This window comes from Lycorma delicatula, chromosome 3 (assembly GCF_047948215.1).
Source record: "Lycorma delicatula isolate Av1 chromosome 3, ASM4794821v1, whole genome shotgun sequence".
In the NCBI taxonomy this organism is placed as follows: domain Eukaryota; kingdom Metazoa; phylum Arthropoda; class Insecta; order Hemiptera; family Fulgoridae; genus Lycorma; species Lycorma delicatula.
In genome coordinates this window covers 86,065,315-86,078,582 of record NC_134457.1, presented here as the reverse complement: position 1 = coordinate 86,078,582, position 13,268 = coordinate 86,065,315, and the positions used below count along the sequence as shown (strand labels likewise).

Genomic DNA, 13,268 nt, shown 5'->3' with positions numbered 1-13,268 from the left:
TTATTTAATTTTTTTTGTGATTAAACTTTTTTTGTGAGACTAAAACATATTTTAAATCCTTCAGATCTTTGTTTATTTTGCATTTTTGGTCTCTGTATTTTGCTCACTTAAAGCACTACTCTCCATAGAATTATTTTTAAACTGTACTTAATAGTCTGTTTGCATTTAATTGTTTATTCTACGTTATGCATCTTATCATATCTTCGTGAAATTTTTGTTTCATATATTTATCGATCTTTTGTAATTTATTTTAAAATTTTAAAAATGTTATAGTATTGTGACATAAATTTTAATATCTAATTGTTCATTATCTATTTTTTAACTTGGATTTCGTTACTTTTGTTTTTTCGTATGGTTATTTGTTCTGAAGTAGTTCTGTTTCCTCTGGGGGTAATCTGAGGTCCATCTCAGGGATGCCGCCGGAATACACTTGCACGTACCTTGCACATCAGGATCTCCTTGTTCTGAAAAGGAAGGAGATGTACAAGGGAGTAAGAAAGACGGTTGTGGAGATACCGCTTGTCCGCAGACGGCAGGAGAGATGGATCACTCTGTTAAGGGAGGACAGATGGACTACAGACTGACCCCCTAACCTTAAGAAATGGCTCTTGCGCAACACGGGAAACAGTGGTACAAGTTGACCCAATTCCTTATCGGTACGGGTGTTTTGAACATAGTTCTACGCACGGACGCTGAGACCCACCGCGGAATATAATTATTGCGAGGAGGAAGATACCGCAGAACACTCGGTGTTCATGTGTGATCAGTTCCTACAGCGTAGGGAGGCCTTCTGAAGAAAATTCGTCGTACTTACCCTCTCTTTTCTTTTCCTGTTTAGCCTCCGGTGACTACCGTTTAGATAATACAGAGGATGAATGAGGATGATATGTATGAGTGTAAATGAAGTGTAGTCTTGTACATTCTCAGTTCGACTATTCCTGAGATGTGTGGTTAATTGAAACCCAACCACCAAAGAACACCGGTATCCACAATCTAGTATTCAAATCCGGGTAAAAATAACTGGCTTTACTAGAACTTGAACGCTGGAACTCCCGACTTCCAAATCAGCTGATTTAGGAAGACGCGTTCACCACTAGACCAACCCGGTGGGTTGTCGTCGTACTTACCCCGAAGAAAATAATTAGGACTATACTGGAGACGAAACGATCATGGTAGGAGGTGTAATCATTTTGGTCAAGGTCATCTAATCAAAGAAAACGGAAGATCTATAGGTGCAAGTAATTCCTCCTGAATCTCTTTTGGGGCTGTGTTCATATCTAAGCATAACAAAGGAAAAGGTTTGTTGCCCCATGCCCTCCCTTCAGGGGGCTTAGTGGAATTTTTGAAGTGGCTTGGATTTTTTTTTTGATAGGTATACTTTAAATATTCTTAGGATTTTTTTTTTTTCTCTAATCCCAGATAAACTTTTAATTTATTGATGGATTCTATTTCGTAAAAGATCGTTATACGTTTTTATCTTTTCCGGTCTAATTACTTTTTTGTGCCTTCTAAATCTTTCTAATACTTTTTTAATCAATTATTAATTACAGATTTTCTAAAATAGAGAATTTTTTCAGTACTTTCAAAAACACTGATTTTACCACTCTTTTCTCACCATTGCACTCCAGTCTCCATATTTTCCTACGAAAAACTCTACTTTGTATAACTTTCTATATCTGTTCATATAATACTTCAGTTTTATCAGACTGACTGGTTGACATTCTCACTTGTTTTAAAAGTAAATTCTTTTGGTTTATTTCAATTTGTAATATAAAATCCTGTGGGTATACGGAAGTTTTACCATATAATTTAATATCGTTCGTAGTACATATTCTGTATTTCTTTGTTTAGAATAATTCCTATGTCAGTTCTTCTTTTTTTTATTTTATAAGTAATACTTTGTAATAAAATAACAGTTGACTTCACTTTTCCTTTGCATCTCATTTCACATAATCCAATTATATCCGTTCTATTTATTTTCATTTTTCTTCAATTTATTGATTAAATTATTCAAATACTAACTTATATCAAGTCAAGTGTAAAAAAAAAATTGCATATTTATATTATTTCATTATTGATAAACTTACTATATTAATTTTAAAATATAATACATTTACTTTTTTATTTTTTTTTTATTTATTGTCGCATCAACAGTTAAAGTCATCAGCGACATCCCAGTGTAATATAATTGTACCGGTAGATGTGTAGTCTCGAACAAACTCAGGCTGACCATTCCTGAGAGAATGGGTTAATTGAAACCCAATCACCAAAGAACACTGTTATCCACGACCTAGTATTCAAATCCGAAAAAAGCTTTATTAGGATTTGAACCTGAAAATTCTTGACTTCGAAATCAGCTGATTTATGACAACGAATTTACCATTAGTCCATATGGGTTCTTTTTTTTATTTTACGAAGTTTCTGAAAATAATAATTTTTATTTATAAATTATTTAATATCTATGAATACAAACTAAAGGTATTTTTAAATACGAGTTATTAACCCTATAATAAGAAATATTTTCGACATCTTTTGAAGTTAAGTAAATACAAATTTTTATTCAAATAAGATTATAATACTTTTATTTAACTATAATTTTCCATTTCTTTTGAAAGACTTTATTAGAAAGAAATGATGAAGACATATTCGTTCAAAACAACGGATCGCCAGATGGAAATAATTGGAAATCTTTGGTCTGGATAGATGAGTCGAACTCAAGGGGTCCGAAGTTACTTATTGTCAGATTGGCTGAGTCCACCATCAATTTGTATGACCTTTCAGATGATTCAAACTCGTTTTTCATTTCTTAGCATTTATTATTGTTTTACAAATATATTTTATTCTTTGATTAATAGAATTTTTAGCGAAAATTCAAGATTTTTTTTTTTAATATAGTGTAAAATAAAGACTAATAAATATTCCAGCTTTCTAGAGATCCTTTACACAAACTTAATACATTTTTAGTACTTATGGCTTTAGTGCATTTCTTCATATCTTTTTTTTATTTATCGGTTTTTTGGTTTACTCATCTCTTTGGATGGCTTAAAACATTATGTATATTACTAACTTCAATAACTCAGTAAAACATAATAATAATATTTTTCATATGTTTAAAATTTTCTAATTTTTGTAGTTAATACTAAATGAAAATATGGTACTTTTTTAATTTTCCACTGATTTCTTAAAATGAAAATTAAAAAAATATATTTTTTGTTAAACTCTAATAACTATACTCACCTGATAATAAGCAAGGTACAAACGCAATGCGTCATCAAAAAGGAAGTTTTTAATGCGTTGATTACACGTTTTCCCAATCTTTCTTATAGTAGTGATAAATGTAATGCACCTAAGGTAATAAACGCATCAGATAAGGTTACTCTCTCTGATATTAATGATATTCATCATACAGTTAGCCTGTTATGAGAAAAGTGAAGGTGTCATCTGTGTACATTTATCATGTGTATTTCAGTAGGTTTAGCATATTGGTATGCAACCTTATATTTAGTTCCGTGATAAAAACGAAGAGGAACTCTTTCATTCGAAACTACAATTAAAAATCCTGGCATTATATGCTTATTATTCTTAAAAATGAAAATATATTTTTTAGGAATGTCTTGTGACATTCCTAAATTTCGAACTATAAGTTATTCAAGTAACTCATAATTATTTAAAATTTTGTTTATATTTATTGTCCTTAAGGTTTTCATTTTGATACTATTTGTATACTGTTATTACTCTTATTTACTGATTTTTCTTAGTGCATTTTAAAAAGCCTTGAAAATAGACAATATTATTTTTATTAGTCCTTTCTGAAATCTTTCCTTTCTTTGCTTTCAAATTATTGTAATAATAATTCATGTTACGGAATTTTTTTGTTTACTGAGTTAAACTAATAAGCACTGCTGACTCTAAAGCTTTACTAAAACGTTAGAAGGTCGATGTACAAATTTTCAACAATGATAATTCTATTTTCCCTTTGGAAAACTTTGTAAATATTAGTCTGTGAAAACTAAAACTGCAGTTTTAATAATTTAATGCCAATAAATCGATGTAGTTTTGTATAATCATAATGGATAAGCATTGTAAACAGAAAGGTAGTCAATTATACATACTTACAAATTCCTGGAATTGTTAGTGACAGTTTCAAACACAATGTAAAACTTTCGTCAATAAACTTAATAAACTAAATAAACTTAACCATATATCTGAATAAGAACTTTATACAGAAAATATGTACACGCGCACGTCTGCAGACATTATATATATATATATATATATATATATATATATATATATATGTGTGTGTGTGTGTGTGTGTGTTTCTTTACATATATTTTAAACTAAAATTTTAACTCAAATGTTATCATTTCAAAATAGATTTATTGAGAAAGTTACTCTTGAAAATGTTTATCCAATTAATTATATAAGTCAAAAGAAGTAATAAACTACTTTATATAAAGTTTCAATAAAAAAAAAATGTTCTGTTTACTTTCTCATGTACTATTGACATGTAAATTATATGTTTTATGTAAATAAAAATTTAAAATTATCCTAAGAATAGAAAATTTAAATTTGTAATCTAACAAATAATACACGGTTTTGGCATTTTTCCGAGAAATTTTATATTTTTCTCTCTGCTAAAATTTATTTCTTTGCAAAATCTTTTGTTGAATTTGAATAATAATTGAACTATTAAATAAACTTTTTTTGTATTTCTAACGTATTTCTTCTATAAAATAATTTCAAATTGTTTTTAAATATATCCTTTGGGATATTTTTTAAGAATAATTACTTTTTTAAATAATTTAGATCTATTTCTGAAATAAAAATAGATACTTATTTCACAGTATTATGGAAAGAAAAATATTTTAGGTTAATAGGTTGCAACAATAAAAAAAAAATCACTTTCGGCACGCCGGAAGGCGGAGGTAGACTTCACCGGTGCTAACTAGGGGATAAAAAAGATTTCCGCGTTAAATTAAGAAAAACTTGAAATTTACTCAATACGACAATTGTTGCTAGTAAAAAAATGTTTCATGTGTTTAGCATACGACAAGCCCCATCTTCTTACAATTCCAGCAACATTTTGGTCATCCCTTGACCTAAGGGTTTCAGACAAAGGTTTTAGGTAATGTTTAGAAGACTAACGACCGCTTTAAACTGATTTGATACTGTGTCTATTAAGGGAGGTATGACTTTTTTTGTCTTCAAAACCCCATTTTTTCCACCCCTTGGGCCAATGTTCGGTGAAAAACTTAACTAAGTAAAAAACTTTACTTAGATACGTTTTAGGCTCTTAACCAAAAAATAATAGGAACTTTAAATGAATTCGATTTTTACATAATAAAGTTATAGCGATATTTTATTATTTTTCATAAAAGTCCCCTATTTCCAACGTCATGGTTTCATTTTGCCAATCAACGAACTCCACCGAGATTTTGGATCGTTATATTTTATGTATCAATTTGAAAGAGATTGGCGTAAGATTACGGCAGTTATCGTGTCAACAAGAAAGTGAAATATATGAGTGAGTGTGTGTGTGTGTGTGTGTGTATACATATGTATATGTAAACTTTTGAAGTGATCGTGGTTTTGGGGTGGTTTTTGGGGTGAAACGCGAAGGTATGTCGAAATTTTCCGGAAGTCGCATCATGGTACCCATTGCAATAGGTAGCTTTCTTATGAAATCTACCTTAGTAGAAGTGTTTATAAAGAGATAAAATTATAAGCCACGTCTTAAGGCATCAAGGAATAGTTGCTTTAATACTGGAGGGACAGGTAGATGGGAAAAATTATGCAGGCAGGCAACGTTTGCAATATGTAAAGCAAATTGTTAGGGATGTAGGATGTAGGGGTATACCGAAATAAAACGACTGGCTCTAGGTAGGGAATCTTGGAGAGCTGCATCAAACCAGTCAGTCAAATGACTGAAGGCAAAAAAAAAATGTATAAAACACGTGTCTTTAAGGGTGGGGAGTTTATCACCTCTAATTTTCTGATAACTTTACAAAACTCTTTTATCAGGCAAGTTTAGAAAAATATGAGTTTTACTTACTCGTCTATAGCTATTGATGTTGGAGCAGCATAACTATAAAGGGAAAGTATAGCGTTCAAATTTTGGTAATCAGAATTTTTGCAATGTCGACGTTTCAATGCCTCCTTAATACAAAAAAAATGAAAAAAGTAATAGAAATTTTCGGAAATTGTTCCAGACGTTATGTAGTATGCTGTTATGTTGGTATGTATTTTGATTAATATCTCTGGAATAGTTCAACATAAATTCTTCGAAAATGGCTCTGAAAATTTCTATTTATGGGGCTTTGGTAGTATTGAATTTTGGACAAAATAAACAAGGGAAAGAGGTAGTTTTCTCCATTTTGAATTTTACTTTCATGGCAACAGCTACATTAAACGGGAAAGTATTGTGATCATATCGAAAAAGGGCTACCCGGTTTTTTGAATTTTTTTATATTTTAGGGTCCAACAAGTTCATCTAGAACAAAAATATATAATAAAATATAAATATATAATATAATATAGATATAATAAATATATAAAATGTAAGTATGTATGTATGTAAGCACAGTACGTGCGACCGTTTGTAAGTATGTGTGTCAAATTGCTTTAGGCCGTATATATAAGGATTGACCAAACCGATTTTTTTTTTCAAATTTGACCTAATTATTTCTATTCTATATACGAGACAATAATCTTATTAAATGTTTTTTTTCTAAAATTCGTTAATGAATCCGAGGATATAGCAAAAAAGTAATTTCAATTTTCTTGGCAGTCATTTTAGAAAAAACGTTTTAAAGAAATTTATTAACTAAAATGCCCATATAAGAAATCCAATAATGATATTTTTTTAAAAATCAACTCCCATCTCTTAAAATCGAAATATTGATGTATTTTTTGATTTTTTCTTTGTCTCCCTTCGGTTTCAAAATTTTTTGAAAGTTTATATTCTTCATGTATAGAGCTATCAAGAAATATCTTCAGTTTTTATCTATAAAATATTTTCTGTTTTTTTTTTTTGCTCTCTCTTAATTTTTATTATTAAATTATTGTTTTTTTGTATTTTTTTTTTCATCACTTAAAGGGCTGTTAGAATTAAAGAAACTTTACACCTATATTTTATTCCGGACCCAAGGTGAGAAGAAGTCTGTTTCATTATTTTCATATAAGTTATAGTTTATTTATTCATTATTTTTATTCTTTAGTGTTCTATAAAAATATTAAATTATTTTATTATGAAAATAAGCGTCAGACCCTTTATGTTTAAATTGCAATGAAAAAGCTGTGCAAGAGGTTGTGTTATTTGACCGGCCGAACCGCGAAACGTATTATGTTGTTTAAAATTCCGAAGTTTTAATCAGTTAGAATAAAGGGAGGAGGGTTATCTAAGATTATTTCTACACCTGTTTTACTTCTTATCTCGAAAATACGTAGACCAAATTAAATTGAAATTCGGCATGAATATTTGACTATACATATATATATCCCAGCTCTAGCCTGATTTTTTACTCATTCAACAAAGGGACATTACGACACCCATATGTTTTTTAATAAACCATTTTTTTTTTTTTAATTTGTTGAACAACATTTCACTAAATCGAACTGACCTATTGAAGCAAACAATTAATAAACTTCTAAGCTCCAAAAAAAACAAGGGGTTGAACGGGATTCAGCTGAACAATCCGTTTTTAATTTTCAAGATTGAAAAACTAACTTTATCTAGTAATAAATAATCTGGATAATACGGGAAAAAGTTCCCATGAAACCCAATTTAAGAGTTTTAACAATTTTTCTTTTTTCTTTATAATTTTGTTTCACAAGTTATTGCTGTAATTAAAAATGTTATATGAGGTAGCTGTCTAGCAGTTTGAACCAGTTTTATTTTACTAGAAATCTTGATTTCTTAGCAATTATATTCTAAATACAATATAATTTTGATGATAAAAACGCCATACGGTCAAGAAAAGTAAAATTAGTCCCAAAGTTTTTAATAAACATTTTCATATTTTTCCCAATTGTACTCTAACGTCATTAATACTTCAAAATCCTGTTGGCTATTTTAAATAAAAATCTATCAAGGATAAAGTCGGGGAAGTTATTGAACCCTTTGCCGGATTTTTTAATTTTCTACTCCACAATTGGGAATAGCTAAAAATTATTTTATGATTCCTGTTTTTAAGGGTAGATAGTATATTAACATCTAATCTACAAATAGTTGTAGAAAGTTGTAACTGAACTAACAAAACCTTACTTAGAGAAAAATATTTCAAAAATTTGTTTTCCAACTATTCAGCATAGAAAGATTACAATTGAAAATCTTCTGCATCAAAACGACGTATTTTTTCCTTCTTTTTGGTTTGAGCTAAAACTCTTTTATCACTCAGCTGAGAACAGATCAAACATTTTTTATGAATAGGGTAGATCTGTGACACACCATTATAATGGTGTGTCACAAAATGTTTTTAGTAAATCTTTCGGGCAACAAGAACAAAAATGGCTCCTTAAATAATGGTTTACTTGGACTTAATGACTAAATGGCACTTCTTTAATAACTGCATAACAGTGAAACACTAAAAAAAAAAATAATAAATTTAATAGATGTTTCTACCTCAAAACGATCTATTTTTGGTATGAGACTACTTGTTACGTGTACTTAAGGCTACTTTTCAGACTAACTGTGAAAAGTATTATACCCCGCCATCTTAGGTAAAGCTACCATCATCTTAGGTAAGGTATACATCTAGCTCGATGTTTTATAGTCAAATTTTTTTTCGATCCTCTTAAAAATAATGTGTCTCAACCACACCACTTTCCAATTAAAATTTTTAACTGCTTCTCATGGGAATCCTACAACATATTCTTGGAGTATGATGTTTTTATATACAAAATAAACCATTTCGAGGTAGGAGCAATTTCTAAATTTTATTTTTAATTGTTTAATGATTAAAAGTTTTTTAAGGTTACATTATTTTATGAGCAATATATATATTTATGAGGATATATATATATATATAAATTTTGGGCTTGTGATTTTCTGAAACTCTTTTCGAAATACTTTCAATGGTGTTTCTAATTCTTTTTTGAACTTGAAATGAACGCAAGAGAAATTTGTTTTTTAAATCCAAAACCGAATGAAATAAAGTACCTTTTAATGTTTTCTCACTTCATCTATGATCATAAAAGAATAATATAATATTAATTGCATTTAATTGCATAATTCCAAATATTATCAAAATTTTTACCAAACTTTTATGATTATTATTTAGCCACTAGCAAAAATAAATAAAGGCCAATCAATATACGTCAAAATAAGCATACAACATAATTCTATTATCTACATTTTAGAATTCTTTATCTGAGGGAACCTCAAAACATTGAAAAATAAACAATTCCGAATCGTAAATTTTATTTACGAATTCAATAATTATTTAATCTCTATTTTTAATAAAACAGTCGGAAAAGTAACATTATTTCAAGTTTCACACAGGAAAAAATAAATTAAATTCAAATTGAGGCCTGCACTGCTACAAAGGTTTTCAAATCAATTAAAACTGTTTATATACTTTTAAAAATTCTCCAACGAGTAGATACATTGTATTGTATACTTTGAAAAAACACATTATTGTATATTGATATTTTCAATACAAAGGCGTAAATTAATTTAAAATATTTATTTCAATTTTTTTTGTGAGTATGGTACTTGTAACGCACCTCAAAATACAATACTTGAAACAAGCGGAGATCCTTTCTTTGAAAGTAATGATATTCATTATACACCCAACTTCTGGTGAACGGGTTAAATATGCCACTTTTAAGGCTGAACATTACAACCATTTCGGTTGGCACAGCATGCTGATTATCAAAAGTATATTCTGTTCAGTAAAATCGGTAACGAGTTACCAATTTTTCACCCTTTTCTCTCATCTGTAAGCCCGGCATGGTGTGTTTTTTATTCTTTGCTTTATTATTTTGAGGGTGACTGGGGACTTTATCTCCGATTGTCTTTTTGAAGAATAATCAATATGTTACTCCCTGTTGTGTCTTCTTTTTTCAGAAATGTAAAAATTTTATCAACATTCTAAAGTCCTACCCTAATAAAACTGCAAAATGCAATAACTTTGCAAACCTTCATGAGATCTTCGGTGGTAGGCTTTAGCTATTGACCCACCGGGTTGGTCTAGTGGTGAACGCGTCTTCCCAAATCAGCTGATTTGGAAGTCGAGAGTTCCAGCGTTCAAATCCTAGTAAAGCCAGTTATTTTTACACGGATTTGAATACTAGATCGTGGATACCGGTGTTCTTTGGTGGTTGGGTTTCAATTAACCACACATCTCAGGAACGGTCGAACTGAGAATGTACAAGACTACACACTTCATTTACACTCATACATATCATCCTCTGAAGAATTATCTAAACGGTAGTTACCGGAGGCTAAACAGGAAAGAAAGAAATTAGGCTTTAGCTATTAACGATGATTGAAAACACTTTATTTTCCTCTCGCCTCCTATAGCGATACAATATTATATATATATCTAAATTAATTATAAAACATTTTTGTCAGTTGGATATTGGGATTTTTTTAAAGACCTGTTTTAAACAGTATTCTTTTTTCATATGAATATTTTATTTAACTAACGAAGTTATTTTACATCAGTTGAAAAACAAACATAAAACTGTTTTTTTTTTTGCGACACCAGTTATTGAGATTTACAATAATTTTTTTAAAAGTTACTAAAGATGAAGTTCGGGGACCTATTTTTTGTCAATTTTTTTAAATCTTAAATATTTAGGTCAGGTCATGAAACCATCAAATTTGTACCTTAATTCAAGTTCCAAGAATTTTTATACTGTTTTTTCCCCTTGGAGCAGAAGTCAGAAAGAAATTTTTCCGCAAAGTGTAACTCAAAAACGAAGGTTTTCCGGATCCATGTTTTTATGAACTTTTTCTTTATTTTCGCTACGTTACTCCCAGTAACAATGAGCGAAGAATGTAGTAATTTTACAAATATTAAAATATTAACATATAACAGAAAGGAATGAAAAATATTATAGAATCAATTAAATATACGATGACTTTTACAAATCTTTTGTCTTTTATTAAAGTATAAAGGTTCTTTGTGTCTCTCATATTTTGTGTATAACATATTCTTTCACAACCGAAAAAGGTATATTATTTTTTTTAAATTTAAAATTAGTTTTTTTATGATTGTGACGCATTTAGACTATCTGAAGTACAAGAGGCACTAGTTAAAATGGTTTTCTCTGAGTATAATTTTATTCAGGACACAAGTAAATGTCCATATGACTAGCAGAGTGAATGTGTCACCGGTAAAGATGAACATCACCTCCATTTTATTGGCTGAATTAAGATGTCAGAAAGAAACACTTTACCCCCTCACTTTCCCTCAATAAGATTCCATGCCAGAGTTGGCATTGGATCTTATTATTTTTTAAAGTGACTATACCATCTTCGGGATTGTCTCTTGAGTAAATGTTTTGAGACTTTTGTATTATGATTATGACCTTAACTTAATGCTTAGTGTCAGCGAACATCAGTAACGTAGAAGTTTATCACTTTGCCGCCACTCTTCAGGTTTTAGGCGATGTTATTAGAGAAAATTAACTCCAAAGAAAATAACAAGCATCCTATGTATTAGGGAAATTAGGGTTGGATGGCTTTATGTCTCTTTCTTCAATAAACAAAAATCATTACGTCAAGCACAGTATAATGGAAAAAATATGCGGCTGCACGGTGACACATTCAGTCTGTTCACCACTGGAACTGGTGTAAATTGAATATTATGAATGTGATAAAACCAACTCTGACTTATGTTCTTAATAACAAATGTAACTGATTGATTAGGATATTCCAAATTGATTTATAACGTAATAAAAAATAAATAACTTTTCGTGTAAGGAATATTTAAATTTTAACATTATTACATAGAAAGAAATATTTGAGTTATATAACGTTACGTACGAATATCTTAATAATTTCATTTTTTACAGCAAAGAAAAAAGATTTAATAAAAAAAGAAAAATTTAATCTATATTTCATACGGGTAGATTAAAAATATTTGAACAATGTTTTTTTTGTATTTTCCAACATTACATACGAGTTGAAAAAGCAAAAAAAAGAATAAACAAATACATTTATTATTTTTAGAAGATAAACAAAAAAGGAATTGAAAGAATCTCTTTCATTTTGTAAAAGAGTTACGTCATTTTTAAATAAAATAAGGTCTTTTATTAGGAAAAAAATATTTTCAAAATAGTAGGCGCATTAATATATTCAAAAATAACCTGAAATATAAGTAACAATATTTTTTAATTTTATTTTTTAATATAATATAAGATATACACTTACTTTCATATGATAAAAGTTTACACGAACATTTTTAATTTAAAGTTATTTTTGGAAAAGCAATATTATATTAGGTTCGTTGAATAATTAAAGAGACAGATGGCAACGTCGGAAAAACTATTAAATAGAATAAATTAAAACTGTTTGATGTTCAAGTTAGCATCCCTGAAATATTATTAAGCTGTTCGAAAAATGCTCTTTAGTTTGTTTATTGTTTATTTCAAAATTTTGGCTCCGCTTGAAATGTGTGCTGTGAATGAGTAGGATACTGGAATAAGATTTTTATTTTCTCAAGATATAAAACCCACAGAAATTCAATCACGGAAGTTTATACTTTTTAATAAAAATTGTATTAATGGTTCAAAATTTATAACCGGGCGGAATAAATCAAATGGGGCAGATGATTGTCAACGATTTTCATCGTAGCGAAAGACCGAAGGAAGTTGACTGACGCTTTCGTAAGTAGCATTAATGATCTTACTCGAAAGGTCAGTGGTCAGTCCCGTATGTTTCCTTTCCTCTTTATTTTTAATATAAGTAAAGATTTTATTATTGTTCTTCTTTATGTAAATGTAAACAAGTTTGTTATTATGTTGCTGGCATAGTTACCAGCTGATTATGTTAAGCTATGTTTAAACTGTATTATTGTAATTAGTTATTCTTATTATACTGAACTACACACTCAGACGAACAATACATACAATTATTATAAATAAAAGATGTACTCGACGTTATACAGATAATAAAGAATATACTTAAAAATATAACTAATCCGTGTTCTTAATTAATATCCGTGAATCAGTGCTTCGATGTAGAATTAATATAACAAAGTTGGTTATGTGATTCAGCAGTCAGGTACATAAAAATTTAGGAAATTGCAGAAATCTAT

General features: G+C 29.2%; 1 protein-coding gene across 5 annotated transcripts in view; it reads left to right on the top strand.

The window, feature by feature from the left end:
* Positions 1–13,268, top strand: part of LOC142321764 (adipokinetic hormone/corazonin-related peptide receptor variant I-like) — a 737,321-nt gene that overhangs the window by 391,600 nt on the left and 332,453 nt on the right. The window lies entirely within an intron of this gene.